This window comes from Argiope bruennichi, chromosome 4, assembly GCF_947563725.1.
Source record: "Argiope bruennichi chromosome 4, qqArgBrue1.1, whole genome shotgun sequence".
Lineage (NCBI taxonomy): Eukaryota > Metazoa > Arthropoda > Arachnida > Araneae > Araneidae > Argiope > Argiope bruennichi.
In genome coordinates, this window is record NC_079154.1 from 122,481,104 (window position 1) to 122,507,477 (window position 26,374).

General features: G+C 28.6%; 1 protein-coding gene across 2 annotated transcripts in view; it reads right to left on the reverse strand.

The window, feature by feature from the left end:
- The window catches only part of LOC129966030 (para-nitrobenzyl esterase-like), a 267,621-nt gene extending 242,874 nt beyond the window's left edge, over positions 1–24,747 (reverse strand). For both annotated transcript variants that reach the window (XM_056080378.1, XM_056080377.1), the window contains exon 1: positions 24,575–24,747. The gene's annotated coding sequence lies outside the window, so the exon portion shown is untranslated. The remainder of the gene's footprint in view (positions 1–24,574) is intronic.
- Between the last annotated feature and the right edge of the window lie 1,627 nt (positions 24,748–26,374).

A 26,374-nucleotide genomic window follows, 5' to 3' on the forward strand; every position in this document is an offset into this window, starting at 1 on the left:
CAAATCAAAAATAAGAAAAGTGCATTAGCCATCCGATGATTTAACTGCATCATGGACAGAAGCAGGTCGCTTTATATTCTCGGGGCATTCTGGCCATCGACTTACAGCGGACGATATACTTCTTGATTTATCGGTGTGTTTATTGCTGGTTTGGCATCGTATATCGGTTTATAACACGACTGACGACGTGTTTTTTTACGGTCCGTCTGCAATAAAGTCATCCGTCGCTATTTTAAAAACGCTATTCTGAACGATACTTTTAAACACGATAATGTAACATGCATGTTATTCCCCTGGTACGATAATGTCGTTTTTATTTGGATCGTAAAATTAAGATAGTAAGAAACAAACTGCGGTGTATTTTTTTTAATCAAAAGATAGAATGTATTGGCGAAGCATTTTCTTGAGTATTTTTAATAACCAAATGTTTTTTTAATATTTAGATTTTTATTTCTTGGAGTCGAAATAAGGTTTATATTCTGCAGAATGGAAAAGCGAATAATTATAAATAAAATCGAAAAAAAGATATTAATTTTCGAAGTTTATTTTTTTAATTCAAAGTACTTATCCAAAAATGGATTTTCTGCTTCATTTGTTTTTATATTTTTCTTTCCTATTATAAATGTCTTCGGTGGCGTTGAGCCAAGTTTCGAAGTCGTGACAAAAATTTCAGAGGATTAAGATTTTGTTCTAAAAAAAGTCGACCATGTATATGATTTTAATATGCACTAATTTCAGAAGGAGTCAAATAACAGAAAGTGTTGATGTTGATGCAAGTATCATCTACACCATCTGATTGGTTCACAATTACGAATTCTGTTCTTTACTTATCCTCAGATGGCATCAAAATGCTATTTTGACGTTGATGTAACCAAACCATACCATATCATACTACTTCGAATCGTTTTTAAGGCTGGCGATGGTCTGGTGGTAAGTTCTCGACTTCGAACCCGTGGGTTGCAGGTTCAAGGCCCAATTCCATCAAAGAACCTCTGTATAAGTAGGTTTGCTGCACGTTAAATACCTCCTGCCAAGTTTTCATCAGCTGGTATGGTGTGGAAGTTTGGTAAAGGGATGCCAGCTCAGGTGTCGTCTTCTTCCTCTGAGAACGGTTCAAAATTACGAGGTCCGTTCCAAAATATCCCTAGTCTTGCTTTAAAAACAGGATATTAATATAAATAAAGCTAAAAAAAATCGTGTTATTGTAACATGTGCGATACAAATATTATATTAAGCCATTAATAGGGCAATCAGCTAAAAATACTAAAAGTATTTCTAGAGAAAGTAAAAGTAATTTTTTTTCTTGTATTAATGTTTGTATGGTAAATATATTTTGTAATTTCGTTCCATTATGTCAACAAATATATCATAAATATAAATATACCTGTGAAATATTTACCGCATTCAGCCATCTAAATTTTTAGACCAGTTTATTCTAATAGTTTGCCCTTGCATGTCTATGCTGATGGTAGTCGTACTGGCAGGTAATATTTTTACTAGGACCCCCCCCCCCCAGCCCTGACATTTGCTCTGTCTTCAGGAGGGAGTCCATTGCGATTAATGTAGGATTTGATGCTATCATATATTATGATTCTGATTTTGGGGAACTATGGATTTTATCGGCTGGTACTCTGCAAACGATGAAATCAGCATATCTATTCTGCTCAAAGTGAGGAATATCTCTCAGAACCACGACGTCCTCCTCCAATGGATCAAAACACATGTAAACATTAGTGGAAATGAGGTCGCTGATAGATTGGCAAAAGAGGGTAGTGAGAATGAAACGGGAACTGACTCTTTGTTTACTTATCAAGAATTGCTCTTAAATGGACGATCCATACTCAATTTGATATGGCCCATACCACCTGAGCATCAATGGTACACGGGAACATCCCCTGGCGCTCTGCTGGAAATCAAATGTGACCATGACTCTCAGACTGTTCAGGCTAGACTAAAAATTGCCCACCTTAAGTGTCTTTCCGTTGAAAGAGGTAGAAAAATCCGCCCCACTTGTAAAAATTACTGTGACCATCCAGCTTTCCAGGATAACATTCTGGATTACATCGAACTTTCTAAAGGAGACTTAACATCCGATTCCCTTATTGTTATAGATTTCTTGGCGGTCAGCTACTTACTGGAGCTGATCTGACATATGTCAGATCTTTTGAGTATAATCAACAACAACAAGCTTATTTTTAAAAAAGTTCATCTACGTAATTTTAACTTGCATGTGTTAAATTGAGAGTAAAAAAATATAATTCCTGTGAACTCTGTCGAGGAGTCCCGCAATGTTTTCGTAGATTATTTTATGACTTAGAAGATAACTGCAGAGTTACTAGATATTTGAATGTGGATAATAGTTTGATGACACTTAATGAAATTTATTCTCTAAGATATGCAATATTAGTACAACTTGATCCCATTTCATTCAGACGTCATGCTTACCCTTTAATGCGTTTAAAAATGCCATTTTATATTCATCAGGATATTATCTCCTTAAGAAATTTTCAGACCTTCAGATAACAGTTTTTGCTGCTGGCCGTGAAATTTCTGAAAACATTTAACAATAATTTATGTTACACTTGAATTTCATTTAACTTCAAGAAAATTTCGAAACTAAATGCCCGTATTTAAATTCACGAAACTATCTTATTTATGCGCTTTAAAAAGTCATGGACATTGAAATGAATAATCTTCACACTACTTTAAAAAGTATTACTACTTTAAAAAGAAAAGTATTTTGTATCATTCGTCAAAACATACACTCTTGCTTAAGTATATCACCAAGAAATACTCACAAAAACTAGTTTGCAAAAGCAGGCAATTTAACATATAAGTAAATGACCATTCATTCAAGAATGAGAAGAAAAATAATGTAATAATTTCAGCTGCAGATTTATAAATAAAAAAGTAATTTTATAATAGATAAGGACGGTAGGATATAAAAGATAGCAGTAATGTTTAATTGTTGAAGCAAAGATAAAAATATATTAGTTAAAATATATAGTGCGGTCAAAATATATGTTAATAATAAACATAGAGCAAAGAACATCTAACAAAAGCAAAAAGTTTACATCGTCATTTTTCGATAAAATGTGATTCTTCACATATTTTAAAAGGGCATAAATTATAGAAAAGATAAATCGAAGGATTTTGTTCGAAAAGCAGTTTTGAAACGATTATTTCTTTTTCTTTTTCTGCATTCTAATGTCTTTGTCACACTGACTGTAATATTTTATTAAAACATTAAGATAAAAATTACATTTTGATACATTGTCAAGTTTTAATTTTGTATATAAATAGCATCAAATCAAATAGCTCTCAGTAGAATCATGATTGACCTACTGCCGTTTCTGATCAGTTTAGTTTAGCTATATTAAACTTCGTTTTAAAGCAACACTAAGGCTATTTTGGGAGGAATCTCGTAATTTTGAGCCGTGGTCAGATAACGAAGATGACACCTGAGCTTGCACCCACTCCCCTCTCCAAACTTCCGCATCGCACCAGCGGGAGAACGTTTGACTTCGAACGATTTAGTATGCACTACACCCGCTTACGCGATTCTTCGGTGGAATTGAGTCTCGAGACTGAAACAATCCGGTTCCGACGTCTTACCAGCAGGGCACCGCTGCCTCCGTTTTTGATCAAATATGCATCACAAATATTAATAGCAGAATTTTTGCTAATTTTAATATAAAAATAAATCAAGTTCGCTATTTTTTTTTCAAAATCTTTCATGTTAAGCTAATTAATTTACAATTTGCATTTTAGGAATCATTCTCTGTTTAGATATATAAAATTTTGCTTTTTAGTGCCATTTTTATTTCATACTTTAAAAAAGCAAATTTTTAATATGTGAAGTCCATCTAGTCTAGACTCAACACAGCTACAATAAACGTTTAACGGTATTCAGGCAAATTCGGTTTTTACACCATTTTCGTCATCTTCTAACAGAACTGAGCTATCAAGACAAAAAATGGAAGAGAATCGTGAGAGCTATACGAATGAAGATATGATGAATTTCCAAGATGTTAACGATTCACAAATATTTCCATACTGAAATGTAACAATTTTTCTGCGAAGTTTTAAAAATAGGAAACCACTTATTATATTATTATACAATCAAAGGCAGATTTGCAATTTTTATTATTTTAATTAATTACTTATACTGGAATAATTCATGCACAAAAGAAATTTACTGAAGAATAAGTACTTTCATTATTACTAAATAAATCGAAAGTCTTCCTTCGGAATTGAAATTCGTTTAACGATTATTCAATTAACTCGTTAAGAAAGGTATTTCAGATGAAGTCTTCAAACGTTTTTCGATTAACAGCAATACCTTAACGATAACCTTAATCGATTATTCTCTTTTCTGTAAGGATGGAATTAATTAGTTGACAGTCAACTGAAGGAAAAAAAAATGCCCCATTTCTTTTACTTTTCTCTTAATTAAATTCATACTGAATAAAATATATTCTTCTGGGTCATTAGAAAATTAAATAAGGGATTTTGGCGATTGGCAGATATTATATAGCTTTCGGATATAAATGAAATTGATCTTCAAAGTGAATGTTTTTTCTCTTTTATTTCTAGTGCAAGGTCCGAGAATAAATGGAATCTCGATATGTGATCGAAGGGAAATGATTTGGAATTCCGATTTCATTACACATCCCCTTTTATGTGGACCCGTCTCATGTAAAATCCGTCTAATGCGATCTTATGTTGAATAGGTGCAAAAGTTTGTAGAGGAATATGCCTGTTCAGATTTCATTTTCTCTGTTTGAAAATGGTTCATAATTAAAAGAATGCGCCATGAAATCCATCAAATAGCTTCGAAACCGGAAGCCAGCTCAACTAAGCTATACTAAGCTATATGGCGCCAACACATTCCACCGCCCCGGCGATGACATAAGACCTGCATAAACACAAGAACAATCAGGATCAGCAATTGCTTTCAGTCTTAAATTTTCAAAGGAAGAAATGAGTAGATATATGCTCAGATAAAATCCCGTATAATAATAAGTACATCTCGTATCTGCCTCTCAAAGAGAAATGATTATATTAATATTTGCTTCACCAAAAAATTTTCTCCTTGGAAAATTTATCGCTGAAACTAACTTGTTCGTATGACATCAGTGTAACAGAAAAAAATATTTTATAGCTTATCTTAAAGAAATTAACTTAGATTTGAATGCATTGAATAAAAGTAAATTTAATGCATTTTGCTAAAACTCCATACACTCTAATAATTATTGTATGTATTTGCATACTATTTTCAAAAGTTATGTCATCGAAGTCAAAAGATTAGAAAGAAGAAAATATTCTCAGAACTTATGAATATTTCAAAACTTAATTAGGGAATTAATAAACATCGAAACATACGATTTTTATTAATATGAAAATGTAGCAATCAGTTATTTTCATTAACTGATTGATACTTCATTTTTTTGATTATTTATTATATTATTATATATTTTATTATATTATATATATTATTATTATTATATATTATATTATTTATTATATTATTATATTAAGTGGCTAAGGACGTCCCGATTTCCATATATTTACCAAACTGTTGAATAGTCGACATGATTACAAATACGGGAATTAAAAGGTATTTTATTGGTGTACCTGAAAGGAATATTTTTAGTCTAAGAGTTGTTACAATAACAAAATGAAAACAGCCATAGTTAAAAATGTGTCCAAACTTAAATTATGGTGTTGAAAGAATTTTTCACTCCTATTGATTTCAACAATGTGGAGTACCTGGTTAATAAATGCCCAAAATACAAGAATTTTCAATGACTAATAATATTTTGTATTTGTATTTTGCGAATCTGTAATTCAAGTGGTTAATTTTCGGCGATGCTTTTGAAATTTTATGTATACATTTTTTAAATAATTTGTAATTTTACTGGACATTTTTACAATTTTAATTCATTTTCAAATTGCAATAAAATTATTCGAGGAAGAATTTAACACGGTAATTAATGCACTATTCATTAGGCATTTCCTTATGATTTGCAGTTAATACATTTAATGAAGAAATAGATTACAGTACGTGAAAATGAATAAAACAAGGAATTTTGGCTCTAATCGCAGGAAATGTGTACAAAGAGGGTTATTACAAAGTGAGTTCAAATCAATTGTCAGCACGGGAATTATTTAATCAATTTAATTATTATTTCTTAATGATCAATCTAGAAATCTATCTATTTAAACACATACAATTTTTTTTATTTAAAGTGATTCTTGTAGCATACTTCTTAGACAAAAGATTTTCTGTGCTAAAAGAAAGATTTGACGATCATATTAAGAAAAACAGCAAATTGATTTCTTTTCAAAAAAGGGAAAAAATGATTTAGAAGTCATTTTAAGTTAGAAAGCACTTTATCAAAATTTTCTTTCTTTTAATTGAATTTTCAAGAAAGTGTATCAGTTTTCATTTATCAAGACAAAATATTCCATTAATCTTGAAAGATAAATGAAGTATATGTTGCAAATAAAAGACGTAACTTTTTTTGCTTAAATTTCGTATATAAATAAGACAAAATCAAAATATTCTGGCAAAATGTACTTGAATATAAATATATTTTGCATAATAATTACATCGTATTTTTTTTGTAATTACGTGTATAAAATGATCTCTCACAAAATTGTTTTTGTGATGACATGACATAATTAATATGAAACAATTTTTTTAATGTATTTCAATACAAGTATTCCCTTTTTGCATAGTAGAAAATTTCAGCTTGAACCATAAACACCTGACAAAAGATAAATGAAAACTTATAAAATTGAAACTTCGAAAACCAGGAACCTGAATATATGAGCCAGTATATGAGATTGAATATTAAATTTAAAAAAATTCTTAGGATAATTTTATTTGTTATATCGTTTTTATATCGATAAAAGGAAGTAAACGTCCATTGTTGATAAGTAACAATTGTTTAAATGAATCGATTAATCCTATTAAAGAATTATCAATTGCATTAATTGTTTTAAATAAAGAGAAAAAAATTGAGAGTTATTTTACAAATTACTAAGAAAAAAAAGTGTTTTTTGAAAATTCGTTATCATTCACGACTTATTTACAAACATACAACATCTAAATTTTACAGTATATTTCACTATACTATATAATATTATATATACTATGCAAAGTTATTTATGAAATTTTAAATGTAAATTCCTTATTATAATCAGTATTAAATCCATAGAAATATTGAATAGATTTATATACTTTATTCATGAATATTTGAGAACGATTGATATATGATGATTAATTTAGCATACATTGAGTTTATATACGTATTATGTCTAATAAACATGCAAAGTGAAGTCATAGAATTGTTCATTTTCAACAATTTAGATGCTTGCATCTTTTTCAGCTCAAGCTATTATTAATTTATTTTGATACTCTTGTCCTCTTCCATTCTTTAAAATATTCCTGGAAGGTTCGGAAATCAGCTTCTTTCGCTGACTCGCCTCCATATCAGTTTCATAATCTTCATATTTTATTGAAGTCTCTCTCCTATGAGTCCAATTTGTATTTAAAGTTCAAAAATATCACAAAAGGTTAATTTCTTGAATAAAAAATATAATTCACCAAAATGAAGGAATGAAAAACATTCAGACAACAAACAACAAAAAGGTCAGAAACATTAAGCCTAATCTAACAAGATTTAGGGTTGATTTTCTTTTATATAATTTTCTTAAAGCAAAGGTATTTTTCCCTTCTATTCCCATAAATAGATTATTTTCCCAGATTAATTGCATAATCTATCATATCAAGAATGAACAGAAGATAGGAAAGGATAAAAAAAACAAAAAAAAACCCACGAATACATTTAAAGATTTCATAAGATTTACTCTTGTCTTCAGCTTGTATTATTCTTATTCTACAGTCCTTACTGAGCTATTTGATCCATTTGAATATAATATTTTCTCTTTCGGTTTGATAATTCCATAAACAACAGCAAAGTTTCGAAAAATACCCTGGAAATATTTCTTGAAGGATTTCGAAGAATGAATGTCATTTTACTATCTATCCTTGTAATCAATGCCAGCAAGAATATGATGCAATGACCCACTATTTCGCTTCTCAGATGCATGCATACTGTCACAATATCTTACCATACAGGTTACATATAAGATACAGAAAAGTTTCATTTTCTAGTTCATTGGATAGATCCAATCACAAAATGACAAATGACTACAAATGGAGTTGCAGTGGGTCCCTGGTAATTCTCATTCATAATCACAGCATGGCGTAAATCTGCAGTTCACAATATAGCTTCAAAGTAATAATATGAAGTGAATGGCTGCTCTTTCATAACATTTTGAAGTTTTACTAGATTCTTCCAAGTTGTAGCAAAAATCTGATAACATTTTTTTTTTTTATTAAACAGTTAAATGTTGAATTTTGTTTTTGTTGTAGATTTGACGGTTGAAAAATGGCGAACGAATTCACTAAGAAGGAAAATTTTATTAAAAAGATATTGAAATGCGACTAATATACGTATGAGGTGAATGGAGGAAAGAATGGTGATGACGTTTCGGAAAACCAAAATTATCGAGTAGCAATCGCGAAAGAAGTGATGTTGAAAATATTGGAATGGCCTAACATTACATTATTTCTTTCTGTGGGAAGAAGATTATGCAGTTAAAAATATTTACCATCCATTGTAGATGAATTAAAATTGATCTGCTCATGGAAAAACACTGAAATTCTGAATGAATTATTTTTAGATGCATGTGCATAATTTCATGATGCCACTTCCTTGCACATCTCAATGGCCAACTATATGGATAAAGAATAAATTGAATTAAACATATTTAATACTTGTAGCAATACCTTTTTATTTAATACTGGTAGCAATTATGTTGTATATAATAAACAATTTGAAATAATCATTATTTAATATTTCGTAAAATTCTGTAAAATATTTATATTCGAGTAAATATATAAATATTATATATTTACTTATATATAAATATTTATATATTTATATATCGAATATAAAATATTTATATTCGATACATATGAGAATCGATGAATGTGGACCTTTGTAATCATTTGGTTATCGAGGAAGGGAAAATAGTGATAATAATCAATGTTTTGAGAGTTATCTTTGGATAGGCTGGTGAATTTTACTATTAATATAATGTTATGTGATATTTAGTAAAACTTAATCGCTGGCACCAACACCAAATGTAAACAAATTTAAAGCGTAATGTAAATCAAATGGAAAATGTAACACGCTGTTACATTATTATCTTTGTTTAAAATTTTACTAATTCATCAAGGCAACTTCTTCTGTGCTTGATATGAAAATCCTAGATTTGAAAATAAAAATAACTATACAAATGAATTATCGGTATCAAGGATATACAAAATTTTCACAATAAATTCAATGTTTTATTTTTATGACAGCAAAAATCACAATAATGTCAATAAATTCCTACAAATAATCCTGCTTTGAAGCACTTGAAAGTTTTTAGTGCGAAAACTTTTAGAATAAGTCATATAATCTTGTATATGGCTCAGTAAAATATAAACAAGAATTTACTAGAATCTGCTTGATGTATGGAATGTTACAGGGAATTTGTATTTCTGTTTTTCGTTGTAAAATATTCAATGAAATGTCTCAGCACAGTCACGTTAAGGAAATATATAAAGGGAATAAAAAGTAAAAAAAGGGTATTTCGGAAGTTTGTAAAAACACTTTTCCTTTGAAGGAACTGAAACCTAATATGTCAAGCTTGCATTGATCGCTTGGAAAAATGCCAGACATTTATTGCCTGAAAGTAAATGTCAGATATTTATAGCGTGAAAATAAATTTTATACCAGTTAGCTATACTATATTCAAAAATGTGTAAAAAGATTATGGTAAGATATTTTTGGAATATTTTAATTTAAGAGATATATATAGCTAATTAATCAAAATTACGAATAATCAATAACTCTGCATGATTTTTCAAGAATTGCAGTCATTTGAATATAATTAAAAAGTAGGGGAATTTTATAAGCATGTCGATTGGAAATTGACGACTTGATCGAATAAAAATCAACTATAATAGGAAAAATTTATATTGAATATAAGTTTATTATTGATATAACAATGCTCTAGTGTGAAGTTACAAATGTCTGCCTAGTTTGAAGTACCGAATTGTTCAGTTAATTTTGAATAATAAGATTTTTCCGAATCGGCATCTTTCATTTTCTCATTTACAATTCCACTCTAATTTGAGGACATTCGAGTCCATAATGTCATATTTAACGAAATGGCAGAAAAGTTTTAATATCTAATAAATGATATAACAGATCTTGATTTAAATAAGGGCCAATGCCATAGTTTAACATTTTTATATGGTTGCGATTCAAGTAAAATCGTTTTCAAGATAAAACTCTGTTTAAGCTGTAAACACTTTGACCAACGTTCTTTTAAAGTTCACCTGACTAGACAATTTATCTTAGTAAAGAAATTAAAATTGTTTCAGTCACAAAAAGAAAGTAAAGGACAATTGATATATCGGAGGGAATTTAAATAAATTTTATCTTTTAAACTATCAGTTTGATTAATTATATTACAGATTTAATTGTTAAGCATTCATTAAATTAACTAAGGAATCAATCTTGCCTTTGTGTAGGTCAGGGAAAACACAAATAACTGCCAAGCAAAGTGCCGGGTTGATGGATGATTGTGAGAGCCAGATATGCTAAATGACAGTAGGTTTTTATTATTAAATATTATTTATATGCTGAAGAACAAACTCCCTTTTTTATGGTCATGAATTTATTAAATGCAAAACAAGTATAATATTTTTCAGATATTTTATCATTTGTGATTTTGCAAGCATTTTAAATAATTACACCAGAAAAATAAAGATCACCAAGTTTGAAAAATCCTCATTGTTCTTTGGTTGCATAAAGCTCTTAAAATCTGTGTGTGTTAAATAACCTTTTCTAAATTAAGTTCAGATAAGGTGATGAATTAATATAAGGAAACGGTATAACAACATATGGACAAATTTTTTTTTCAAATGTTTATTTTTATTATTAGTTTTTCCATGTTATCTGCAGATTTAATGGCATTAAAAGACAAGAATTTGACATATCTCTAAATTTATCTATCCCACTTATTGCTACTCTGGAAAAACCATTAAAGCACTTGATACATGCGTTATATAAAACACGAAAACATGAAAATTCAAATTTAAGCTGGATTTATATTATTTAACATGCGAAACATTCTGAACTGATATCAAATAATTGGCAAATGTTTAATTAACCGAAACGTTTCGCACAATAAAAAGTATAAAGTCTAATACTTTGCATGTATGCAAGCTAATTATTCTGAAAGAATATTTAGTTGGACATAAGCTTGATAATTAACATACTATAATGGCAAAATCCTTAGCATTAATTAAGTACTTAAATAAAAGAGATAATTAAGAATAAATAAATAATGAAACAAATTTAAATTTTCAAAATTAATAAAGAAATACTAAAATAAACTTGCTTTATGAATAATTTGTTGAAATACAAAAATTCAATTTAAATGAGAAAGAATTTGAAATTTGTCTTAAAACATTTTAGACATATACAGGCATGAATTTTTATGTATACTTAAAAATGTTGAGTTGATAATTACGATATAAAACATATAATAAGATCCAATAGTTGATATATATAAGATCCATTTAATTATTTAAGCAATTTGTCAAAAAGTCATTGCGATATAGAGGTAAGATTTCGAATTTAACATTATGAAGTTTTAGATTCGAGACCTGATTACAGCGCTACATTATCTTCTTCACTTTCTGAAGGTCTGTGCCATTTTAAATCTAACATCGAGTTTTTAAATATTATTCCCCAGCAAAGAGTACTGAACTGAAGAGTTTTCTGTTTAAAATTCAAAATATCTAGTAATGTAATAGATTTATTTCATTAAAAATAGAGCTTTTATAAAGTTGAAGTAACTGAATCAGTTAGAATTTAAACTTAAAATTTGATTTTTCTCTGGAAATATCATTTATGATATAATATAACAATTAGATAATTTTCTAGCTTTGAATTTCAAATGTACAGTTATTTTCATGAATTTGATAATCAGATTTGGCGAAAGATAACCAAGCAAATTTTAAATTCCATTTTTCAACAGACAGATTTTTATTCATTCTATTACTCATATTTTTACAAATCATTTATTATGTGTTGCATTCAAATGCCGAATTAAATAAATAAATCTTATATTTTCTTTATTTTAATCTCCAAAGAAGAAGTATTCCAATATGCCACTTTCATAAAGTAGTGGAATTTGTTTACCTGCTGTCGATTTCTTTTGAAATTGTATACTAATAAACCACTTGAAATAATGCTATGGTATAATGTATAATATAAGTGCATATAATAGTAATAATCGCAGAATAAAGACATTCGACTAACCAATCTATTTAAAAATAATAATAAAATGAAGAATAATTTATTTTGCCAACTTCAAAGACATTTAAAAATCTAAAAAATATTAATTTTTGGATTTTTTATCTTTTTTCCATATTATAACGTTTATCAATAAATAATAAAATAAATGTAAATAATTTTTGAAAGAATTAAGTATATACTGTACTTTTTGTTTATTTTAAAAGTGTATTTATCCATATTGCACTATGTCGTAATATATTTCTTTTAATTAAATAATACATAAAATGTAAATAACATAAATTGAAAAAAATTTGAATTGTAAATAAAACTAAATGCACTTCTTTTGTTTTAGATACTGTGGTCTACTATTTCTTATGCTTCTGAAAAATGTAAGCATTCTGCCGAAGAATGTGACAATAACTTTCTTTAAGCAAAAATGATTTTTTTTCAATTTGTCGACTTTTTGCAGTAAATTATTTATATTTCATTTGAAAAATATTTCTGTACCTTGAATAATTTTCCCAAATTGTTTACACAAGAATTAATTTATGATATTTGTCAATTGCTAAGGTTTTGGGATTATTGCGTATAACATATAAAGAGGCGCACATAATTATACGTATAAAAAGAATTCTTAAAATACAAATTATTTTTTTCAAAAACATGAAACAGCAAAATATTTGTTTAAAATGTTATTCATAAATCAAATGAGTATGCAAAAGTGTAAAAAAAATATTTCAAATATTGTTTTCAACTAGAATATGGATATAAAAGGATGTAAACCAGGAACATATATTTCAATATTGTTTTTTTCTATTATCATGATAATCAAGTAAAGAAATGCAATTTTGAATCACCGTTTTCAATGTTGATACAATATAATTTAATCTGATAATCAGGTATTCAGAGGAAGCAAAAGAAAAGGATATAAGGAATATATCCTTACGTTCCATAATATATCTCACTCAGAAATTTTGTAAAAGTGAATAATACAAATGAATGAAATTAATTTCTTAATTTCAAGAAAATGAGCTAATAATGTTTACTCGAAAATGTTCTTGGAAAATTTCTGATGAAGTGTAAATTTACTCAATATTAAATTTCTGAACTCTGTAAAGATGATTTCGTTTATTCTTGCATCTATTATTCCTAAATTTCATTCTAAAAGAAATGTATTCCCTTTTTATTTTATCTTGAAATAACACGAATCTGTCTCGAAAAGAATAAATCAAGTCCAAACTTATTAACTGGATTTTAATTATGTAAAAAAGAGTTCATCTTTGAAATGTAAGGCATTATATATATTATATATGAGTATATATAATTAAAAATTTAAAAAAAAAACGTAAAAATTATTGAAATTAGGGAACAAATATGCATTGTTATTAATTCAATCAATTGTTATATTGGAAATATTTTGATAATACCATCACTTTAAAACTTTCTAATTCTTGATAAATTTCTGAAAAGAGAAATCTAACCACGGAAAACTAAAATATGTAATTAACAAAGCAATTAATGTTGCGATTGATCGCCTTATCAAGGAATGATGTAAAATGCGTTGCGGTTTTAGACATGATTTAATAAAAATAAAAACTTCTTTATTTTTAATTTTATTAAACATAATATTAATTATACTCTGTAAATGCCTGAAATTTATTTAAATATTAAATTACTTTTTGACATATTAAAATTACATTTATCACCATTTAATGGAAACTAAATATATAATCCAATCCTATATCTGTAATAAAATACAGAAAACACGCTTAATTTCTATAAAACAAGCAAATCATATAGCGTGTATGGTATTCTTATAATATGCTGAACCATCGTTTATTAGAATTTAAAATGATACATTTATCTTACAACAAAAAGTTTTCTTGTGTTTTTAATTAGTAAACATTAACTGAAAAAAATCTAGCCAAATATCTTTCTTATTATAGCTAATGCAATAAATTTACTCTTTCGGAATTTTCTTCTCTGTACAGAGAACAAGTCATTTACATCTGCATTTCCTTTCATAACATTTCAAGTAAAGATCTCCCTACCTGCTTATTATCCGCGGAATAACTCAAAATGCCTATTTATGAGAAAATTACTGGATCCCTACATACTAATTTTATGAATACACATTCGGCTACGCATAAATATCATAGAGCCATCGGATGGAAATAACATTATTATTACTACAGCATGGGAATTCGTCGAAGCATCATTGATAGTAGTGCTGTACGTATGATGCAACCCGTAATTAAAATGCATGAGGCACAGAGTACAAATATTTCATGTAGGCAGATCCCAAAACATCACAAAGGGAATTCGCAATGTTTCTCAGGTTATGAGCTTTCGATTTCTGCTGCGGATGAGAGCACTGGATGGGCGGGGGGAGAATTGAGGGAAGAAAATTGAAATTATTACTGGTGCTACTGCTAGTAATCCGACGCAAAGATATATACCATTAGTTCATTTTATATTTAAACATTTCCCTACTCATAGATTGTACTTTATTAACTAAATGGAGAGGGCTAATTAAAATGACACTAATAAAGGTATATTTTTGGTATTATGTCGCAATAGGATTTTATATTTAAGAAATCTGACTTTTAAAAGCATTATTAAATTTTACTTTCCTCGAGAAAAACAATATTGAAATTTCAAAACACTCTTATTAGAGGAATCTCTGCGTAGATAATACCAATAAAATCATAAAATAAGATTTTGATTTCAAAAATATCCATCCATTGATCAATATCAATACAAAATGACAAAATTTCGCCTTGCACAATATTATCGTATTGTATGTTTTAAGATCTTTTTGAACTTTGTGTTGACTGACTTTGTTTTAGAGTTTGGACTTTTTGACCAGAGGCTCCAAAATTCTGATTTTAGAAGTTTAGCACTTTTTATTTCTATCCAATTGGGTCGCGGTGGCCGGGGGGTAAGGTCTCGGCTTTGGAACTGGAGGGTTCCAGATTCGAGACCCAATTCTACCGAAGGACCGTAATATAAGCAAATCTGGTGCACGCTAAATCACAGCGGCCAAACACCATCCCGCTGGTGTGGTGTGGAAGTTTGAAGAGGGGGTTCCATCTCTGGTGCCCTCTGTACGTGTCTGTATGCCCTCTTCATCTGTACGCGGTTCAAGATTACGAGTCCATCCCGAAATAGCCTTGGTATAGCTTTAAAAAATGGGACATAAATATAACTAAACTAAATTAAACCGAGTCTAATGCTCTTCTTCTGCAGTGGCGTAGAAATTTGGATATTAAGGGGTCAACTTTCATATTTTGTCTTCCAGTACAGTTTCAAAATATGAGATTCATCCTAGCATTCGGTTCATTTCAAACTGCCACGATGCTGAATGAGGTAAACTAGAATTCGCATAAGCTAATAAATATATTAACGGTTAGCAAATGTATTTGAAAGGTTCTCTTCTGGAAAATAAGCTAACTCAAAAATTTATGTTCACATCTTGCAAAGCTTTAGTACAAATCTTTCCACCAACATTTTTTTTTTCGTGTAAATTTCGTTTTTCGTCCTGGCATAGGGGTAGCGCGTCTTCCCCGTGTTCTGGGCGTCCTGGTTTCGAGTCCCGGTACGGGCCTGGTTGTTCTTCCTCTGTTCTATCTGTGAGATGTGTGAATGTGCCCCCCTGTAAAAAGGGGTTGTGCAAGCGAATGAGATGTGTTAGTAGCTAAGACGTACTCTTGGCCCTAGTTGGCGCTACTAAAACAAGAGACGCTCCCTTGGCTTAAAATCACTGACTTCGTCAGCGAGCTTTGACTTTTGCAATAAAAAAATAGTTCACATTTTAACCACCAGATGAATTGTGATGCCTAAAGAAGGACAGAAATTCTGTCAGAATCATTAAAATTTATTCAATTATAGAATGTACTCAGCGTGTGCTTTAATAACATGAATTACGTGTTGAAAGTGCATTTTGGTATTTTCAGTGGTAATTCAAAGTAATCCTACAGGGATTGCAACAACATGGTGTGTAATGTTGGTTTTCAACTCAGGTAAAGCCCTAATTCTTCCTCCATAAACAGGGTCCCCGCAATCAGAAATTACAGGGGTTTATGTCGAGTGAACGAGGAGACTAGGCATCTTTAAAAGCTGTGGATACCACACCATTTTCGTCAAAGTTAGCACGAAGCAGATTTTTGACTTTGCGTCCAATGTGGAGAGTTGCTTCATCTCAAGATAATAATCTGCAAACATTGCTATTCCTGTAAAGCAGAAATGGCTTGCTAACGAAGGAGTTTGCTGTACCATACACTCGTTATAGAACATGTTTTAGGACCTTGAGGAATGAGAGTTTCTAAACAAAAACGGCCGGAGGATAAAATAGCTGTAAATACACACCATTCAGTCACGGAATCAGTTGCTGGTTCCACGGTAGTTGGCAGGTCATTAGGAGGTCAAGCACAGGAATTAGGAGTTAGTTATTCACAACTCCATATAAATAAAAGACTCATCTGACTATAGAAGTTGTCAAGACCAAGCGTCATCAACTTTCATCCTCGCCAAAAATCGGCAAGAAAATTAATAGGATGTTTAGTGGCAGCATTTGCAATACGTGGCTCTTATATGAATATCATTTTAAAATGAATCAAATAATTTTTCATATTGTCGGCCACGGATTCGCCAACTCATTGACATTGATCTAGCACTTGCTGAAGAATAGGTGAAACTGGTGGCTATTTTAATCACAGCAATGCGATTTCTTCGACATTTTTTTTGCAACCATTTTTCACAGTACACACAAGTCTCCAGTCTCTTCCAACTTCATAATCATCTTCATTAAACCATTCTTCGACACGAGCCCTTTTCACAATCCCTTTAAACGACGAAATTCATGCAATGCATTTTGCGTATAACTGCGTTTCCCAATTTTACCAGTAAATCTCCATCTTTTTTCCATGATTAACGATTAAGGCACGCAGAATGGTTTTCGGGCTCTTACTGCAAGTCCCTTTATAGGTTTCATTAATTTGTATAAGGAATTTTCAGAAAGTGCCTTAAAGTACCCTCAAAATCCGATGGGTAGAATGGATTCTAGAAGGGTCTGTATAGAGTAACTTTTATTATAACCACCATATATCATGTTAATCATTAAATACTATTCGAAAGTTATAAGAAAATAATATCATCATTTATTTTTAGACTTTCAAATCAACAGAATCAAAGTATTTTGTTAAATTTCTTCAGTTCATTACTATTTTCATCTGAACCATAAAACCAGAATTGGGTAAATACGGTATATTATTTCTGTTAAAAGTGTGGATTTGCTTTTTTGCTAATATACAAAATTAGACAACTAAAAATCCTTGCTAATCCAATAAAAGTGAATTATTAGGCTGCAAGAAGCAATAATAACATGGTTTGAAAGTCATACTTATAATATCCTATATATATATATTGCATATGTAACCACACTAATTCGAAAATACTCAGCTAATATTTTTTTTTTCTAGTTAAAGTATGTTGGTTCGGTATTCCAAATATCTACAAGTTATGTTCTATTCATTGATTGTTTCTCCCATCTTCTACATTTCGCATTTTTTCCCTGCTCTTTGTTTTGGAAAAAGATTTTGTTTCCCAAAATAAATTTTTTGGCTCATAATATTTATTAAACATTTTTCATCAAAATGATAATAAATAATAATTCATTCGTAATAAAGAAGAAATATTGACGATATTATACCAATATATACTCATCATTGCGCAAAAATGGCGCACGACCATTATTTTTTAAAGTGAATATATATATATATATATATATATATATATAGGCATGTATGCATAAGCAAGCATATCTATCTATATATATATATATAATTTCGAAAATTATGCATTATGTAGTAAATATTATTAGGTGGAATAATAGGCAAAACCGGAATTTTATCCTAATTAACTTACTTATACTAAGCAACCCTATATATTTGATGCAATCTATTTAATATTTTACAAACATGCTAACAGAGTAATCTAGTTTACTGAATATATAATCTAATATTGAGGAAACAATAATTAATTGTATTACTTCACTAACTAACACAGTGGACAGAAAAGTAAAAGACAAATTCCTGCACTTCTAGAGGTAAAAAAAAAAAAGAAAAGCTTTTATAACACATAAACGTGCCTTTAAAATCGTTGGTGGAGCTTTGCCATCTTTCTTCCTTCGATGCCTTTCCCCTTCACGTCATTGTGAACGATTCATTTTTCACCACTCGCAAGAATCGCCTTTAAAAATGAATCGTTTTCAAGGCGCTGCGCGTGGAATAATGAATAAATGATTTATCGAAAGTTTTGAATGAATCTGATATGAAAGACACAGTAATTGTGTAACATTAACAATGCACGTTCCTTTTTATTATATTTTCATGCAGGCTTAGCTTACTGCCTCAGTTTGTGGAACATTTTAAGCTAGAACATCAAAGATTTGGCGCTTTCGTGTATACGAACGACACCCAAATGATGGAAGTTATCTATAATCTATGAAAAATGTGAGATATTGCCACTGATGCTTCCACTGCAGTTCTCTGAGATTACATACCAGTAAAAATATACATTAAATTTTAATGATAAAATAAAAAAAAAGTCTATATATAATATATTTTTAAGATATTACTTAGGCAATATAATTACATATTTTCTTATGTTGTTATTAAATTTTATTTTGTTTCTCAGAAAAAAGAATTATAGAGAAAAAGAGAAAGAAAGAGACGTACATAGAGAAAAAAAGCAGCTTCTATTGACGTTTATCAGGATATTCTTTGATTATGATTAATTATCAGGATAGACTTTGATTATGATTAATTATCAGGATAGACTTTGATTATGATTAATTATCAGGATAGACTTTGATTATGATTAATTATCAGGATAGATTTTGATTATGATTAATTATCAGGATAGACTTTGATTATGATTAATTTATTTTTAGAAGTAACTCTTCGTAATATAGAACATCGTTTCGTCTTATACCCCCATCCCCGTAACTAATAAGTTATTGTACGGTTTGTTGGGTATATCAGAAATTTTAAATAAAACAGAAGTAAATATTTAGAGAATTTTATAAATATATAAAAAAAGATTATAATATGAAACCGTTTACAACTGCTTTTTTACATTGAAATGGGATAGAAAAATTATCTGGAGTAATAATATGCAGAAGAATATTATGAATTAAAAAACACATTAGCTCTATGATTATTGCACTTGTTATTCTAACATTGTAGATGGAATGCAATAAAAAAATTCCAATATAAAATGATTTGGTTAGTGCTTACAAAAAATCTCTGTTAAAGATTCGATGTTATACAAAAATAATCTATTTTATTTTAAAGATATTATCATTATCATAACAATATTGTAGAACATTTCCATCAAAGCTATTGACTAGTTATTTAAGCACGGTTTCTCAAATTCGCAGAGGATGAAATTTGTTCTATCATCTTCCCTCGAATATCGCAGATTTATCTAATATTTGAATAAAACGCTTCGATTGAAAGAATCTTATTTTTAAAAAAGTTATAGCTAATTATTTACTTTCAGTGATTATTTTTGTAATAATTATACAATACATTCTTTTACATCCCGACATCCATACTTTATATTGCAAATAAAGTGACATCCCTTCTCAGGAAATAAATTGTGACAACACGAATTTCATCTAAAGATTACAAATAGAGCTATATCCCTGACGTTAAAATTCTAATATAGCATAATACGTCTTTAGATTAGATAGATTGAATGTGCAAACACACTTGCGTCAATTAGAAATTTTGATTAATTGTGATTTGATATTAAATACGACGCAAAAAGTTAGATAGCCTTCCTACAAAATTAATTTTTTTAATCAGATAAGATAAAAAAAATACATCTCTAGAATTAGACATTCTATATCAATATTTCGATACAACATCAGACTAATACATCGTGTTGTTTGATAGTTGCAAACCTTTCTAGAAGACGACATTTTAAAACCATGTATTTCACAAAACACTGTACAATAATCGTAACTCTCCTCCTGCAAGAGTGCTTGTAAATAATATGGCATCACATAAAGCGATGCAAAAATATTTTCAGTCTTCTAACTCTGCAGGATCAATATATAAAATGGAATAAATTTACTATATTGAAAATAAATAGAATACGCATCACATCAACCACAAGAAGAATTATATGGCTCTCTTAGATAACAGCTCCAGAATTCAAAGTGTTTTCTTAGAGCACTGAATTTTGACAATATTTTTGTAATCAAAAGCTAGAAAAATTGCATATACAGTTTCAATATAATGTAAAAAGATATTTCATAATATAAGAAGATTTAATGTACAATCAATCTTCCAGCATTTCGAAGAATCGTTTTTAATTTAAAACTATGTTTTTCCACAATATGGTTGAATCAGCACGAGTTAAAAAAGTTATTTCTTGTAGAGCCGAAATAATCCCTCAAAATCAAAAAAAATTTCTCTTTTATTATAATTAGTATATCATCTTTAATTGGTTATTTCTTGTAAAGCTGAAATAATCCATCAAAATCTGGAAATTCCCTCATTGATTATAATTAGTATATAATCCTTAAGTGGTTATTTCTTGTAGAGCCGAAATAATCCATCAAAATATAGAAATTCCCTCTTTGATTATAATTAGTATATCATCTTTGCGCGTTACTCGTAATATAATATATATTAAATAAATAACCGTCTTATAAAATGGTTAAAAATTATAGTTGTAACTATCAACAAATTCTGCAAAATAATTTTTCAGACTGAATATATTCAAAATAAAAATAAATTAAAAAAAAATACTCTTTTAAAATGACCACCAAATATTAAAAAAGCAATATAAAATGCAACTCAAATGTTAAATTGTGTATAAAATGGATCGCAATTGTCTGAAACTGCGGAGATCTAGAAAAGCGAATTTAAAAGCGACCCATTTATAATAATTCATATTCAATTGAGCTTCAACAAACTAAATAATATGTGTCAAATGTAATCACATTAACTTCTAATGAAATTAAAGGACATAAAATACATGTTTTAGGAATTTCAATTCAAGTGAATGATTCGATATTTAATTATAATTACTTGTCTAGATAAAGAACGTTCTGCCATTAAAATAACCAATGCACAGAAAATGTATGACGAATTAATTAATTATCCCAATTCGAATCTTAATAAAACTCACCTTTAAAATAAATTCATTTCATTATATTTCGATAAATGGATGCAGATTTGATTTGTTTTTGAGAAGAATTTCCATTAATCAGCATATTTATTCGATGTTAATGGCTGCTAAATAGCTTAGGGCATTTAGAAATAAAATATGTTTAAGCTGAAAATAATAACAATAAGAAAATGTCAGTTAATTTAATTACAAGCTAGTGATTGGAAATATGCACATTTTTGTATTAGATGTTTTTTTATTTACCATAACAAACATTTTTCTAACAAACATTTTTAGTATTAAACAATAGTCTTTTACTTTTTATTAGAAACCTTTCTCAGACGAATACAACGTTCAAGCATACACACATACATGCAAACGCATAGGTGAAAGATATTTTAAATTTCCAATGAGTATTTCATACCAGAAAGTCTTTACAAAATATAAGAATTAATTCCCTCGTTATATTCACAAAATAGTGCATAACTGAATAGTATTTTAGAATTGCGTTTATGCCTAAAATATATGGAAATAATTAGATAATAATGAAACCTAATTATGGTTGTAGGTTAAATTTAATAATTACAGGTGGTTCATTTAGAAAATTTAAATTAGTCTTCTGTACATGTTTCAAAGTGAATCATATTTATTATGTAAATATAAGAACTCCAATATAATTTTCTTTTTAATTGTAAAACTAAAATAAAACAAGCAAATTTGTTTAATTCTATATATTCTGCGTTATGGTTAATAATGATAGATCTAAAATACGTCTTCTTTTCGTATTAACAGATTCTATTTAAGTGCTCTGTGAAAAGGAAACAGTTTTTAGATTTTATTATTAAAATAAATTGTCCAGGAGCTCTTCATTACTATATTTGGTAAGAATTTTACTTAAAGAACGATTTAAATTATTTGCCGTATTTAGAATTAACACCACTACTGGTTTTATATATCATTAAAGAATTCTGAGAAATGAAATATTGAACGTGGCTGCAAAAATAATAAAATAAAATTTAATACATTTTGAAGTATTTGTCTGTCCATCCAAGATTGAATTAGAATATATTTATAAAGACTTGTTATTTCCTTTAAAGATGTTTCTAATGGCCATGCATATTTAAAGTAAAAAAACAAATCATTTAACGCAAAGAAGTCTTTTGTATTCTGAACAATATTCTATGTCTAAAGAATCTAGATGTATATCGCTTTGCTTATGAAACTCATCTTTCTTGACTGTCAAGTCTCTAATACTTTCTAAAATATAATAATAGAAAACTTAAAGGAAACTTTACAAAATAGAATTAATGTCTTTACAAAATACATTAATTTAAATATGTATAAATCTATAATCTGGATATTTATATTATCAACATAATTTCATATACGACAATTGTAATTTTAAAATAGATTCATTTATTTTTATTCTTAAATTTGAGATCTGAGTATGTGTTTTTAACTGTACGATGTTCAAGTTTAACTCTTCGCTCCAAAAAAAAAAAAAAAAAAAAAAACCATTTAAAGTTGAGCAAAATGATTATATTCGCATTCTCTTCTAATTTATTAAATAAGGATTTACATTAAAATCACAATTTTAGAGTTACGGTTTATGAATTCATGCTCCAGATACTATGAAATATTTCCTAATTTTAAAAAGATAATCTTAGCAGGTAAAACCCCCTGAATAAAACCCATGAATTTTTTAACACGGAATTTTTGAAAAATATTTTGAGGAAATTTATATGGTGAAAACTTATTGCTTTTATCCTACATTTTTTTTAATATTAATTATTTATAATGAAATATTTAATAGTTTCGATCGTCAGTTTAATATATAAAACACTGTACAGCCACAAATAAATGTTATATCTACTAATTTGTATTGTGAAAAAAATAAGTACCCATTTCATACTCTTTTCTTAATGTTAACATTTTATAAAAATGTATGATTATTGTATAGCTAACTATATTACTGTAAAGTAACAAAATGTTTTTAATATAACGAACAACCAAGAAACCCGTTTTTTTATTGCCAGAATTTTCAAACCCTTATTCTGTTCCACATTTTCTGCTTTGTTTTGTATATTTCTACCACATCAAGCGATAAAGAAAATTTTAAAATCCGTAATTAAAGTATCGCTCTCATAACCTAAAACCATAATAATCTTCAAAATATTCCCTAAAAATTGAAAATTCATTTACTGATAAGAAATCAGTTAGTCCATATCTCTATATCCACTATTTATTGATCATTTTCTACTTTATTTTTGATACTTCTTACAATAAAGTAGAACCTATTTTTATATCACCAAGAAAAAAAGAGCCTTAAAATCAGATGAAATAATTTTTTTTTGCTATTTCAAACGCTTTTTTATTTTGATAGAACGTTTACATCCCTTCATCTACATCAGACATATTTCGAACATTTTCTTTCTACTTTATATTCAGCCCCTTACACTTGAGCCGCAATCAATATAAATCATCAATAAAACGAGAGCTTTAATCAAGATGCCTTGACACTCATAACTTATTCTTTTACTGATAGATCTATCTATATCTTCCAAACAGTCCTTGATGTCCTCTATATTTACAATATGTCATATGGAGTTGCAAATCAATCTTAAATCCCAATTAAATTAGAATCTTAATGTTAAATTAAAAATAAAGAAAATATTACTTTACTGTAATAATTTCTTTAGCGAAAACCATTAATTTTTACACCGTTTTCTTTTTAATCAATAATCGCTGAAAACGCAATATTTTATAAATATTTTCAAATATACTCTCTATATCTTCAATTTATTGTACATTTTCTGCTTTGTTTCCAACAGTTCGTAACAGCAAAGCCCGGCCAAAATCACCAATAAACTACGACCATAATCTAAGCTAAAGCATCCTAACACATGGCGAATAGAACATTCATAATACATACACAGAAATACATAAAAGCAACTCACCTCAATATATCTTCTCTAAAAATCCAAGGTGCTTCGATAACTGTACTTGGCAAGATCCATGCGTCGGTGATAGCATCAGTTGCTCTCAGAGGAATGAAGTATTCGCTACACCAGTAAAAGGAGATCCACACTGAACACAGCTCTAGGAGCAGAACGATCCACGTCCTTTCGTACCCGGATCGCCTGTGGTGTGGGGATGCTGGCGAGCTGGATCGGCTCGCATCCGTGGATGAGTCCAATGTGATGCGGAGAAGGGAGCATCGGGAGGAGGGTGGAAAAGGTTAGAGATCGGAGGGGAGTGTTTTGATAGCGGCCCGGTTTTTCTGGCGCCGTGGAAAGAAATAAATAAGTGTTGCTGCTGTACTGGAGCTGGTGATGGAATGTAAAAAATTGCATGCTTATACTATTGATACCGGAAACATCTATAGAGAGTTCCTCAGTTATGTTTCTGAGATATAAATGAGTAATACTGCATTTGATTTCATATAAATAAGTAGTTTAAATTATCCTCTTTGCTTAGACCTAATGCTATATGAAATTATTACCTACATATTATTACCATCTTCATTTAATACTGTCCATATTTCAAACAAGGACTTTTTTACTTATTTCACTTCATGAAAACATTCTAGCATTTAAAGCATTGTGATTTACTATCTATAATGAAATATAAAAGTTTATATATCATGCTCAATGGACATGGATATTAATTATTTTAAAATTATAAATAAGTTGGGACATTGTTGAGATTTATTGTTAATCTTAGTTGATTAATGCTGATTAATAAAGTTATATAAATTAAAATTAATTAATTATATAAGTTAAATTTAATTAAATTTATATAAATTAATTAAATATATAAATTTATTTTTCTTATTTATATTTTTTGTCGATAATTTTACATTTCAATAGCGGATTTTCCAAAATATTTATTACATGTTTTAAAAAAAATTATGCTCATGTTCATTGAACACAATATAAACAATTATATTTCGCTATAGATAATGAATTACGATGTTTTAAATACGAAAATGTTTCCATGAAGTAAAATAAGTTGAGAAGTTCTTGTCTGAAGTATGAAGAGTATGATATGAAGATGATCAGGGAGTACGTAAATAAGAATTTCAGGTAGTATTAGATTACAATATTTCAAATTCGAGTAGTCTTTTGCAAAGCAAAATAAGTAAATGAAGTTCTTGTTTAATGTATGGGGAATATGATATGAAAATGATTTGATAATGCTTTAATTTGTGCAGATATATTTTAGGTAGTATTAGATATAATAAAATTTTCTTTCTAGTGTTATTGTTGTTAAGAATTAAAAATCAAAGTCAAATATGTCAAAAAGTTTTTCCTACATTAAAAGGCAATATAATTTAATTTACTATTATTATATGAGGTATAAGTTTTTATGAAATAAATTATAATGACTGAAAAAATATATTTTGAGTAATGTAGAACGAAAGGTAATCAACGTATAGGAAACATAACAAAAATTAGTGATTTTTTTTAAACGGTGATCAATGTATAAAAAAATGATTGTAGATTATTGAAAACATAATATAATATGATACAATATTTTTTTTTGTTAGCCCCCCAATTGAATTCATAGTATTTCAATTGAAAAAATGATAGCTTAATCTCACAATGCGAATTCATACCACCTTCATCAAATACAATTATCAATTACAGAAAAATGTTTGTATTGACATTAATTATTAAAAATATGTATTTTGAACAAGTTAATATGTAGGTATTTAAAAGTAACTATGCTAAGAATGTTTAATATACGTAAACTAA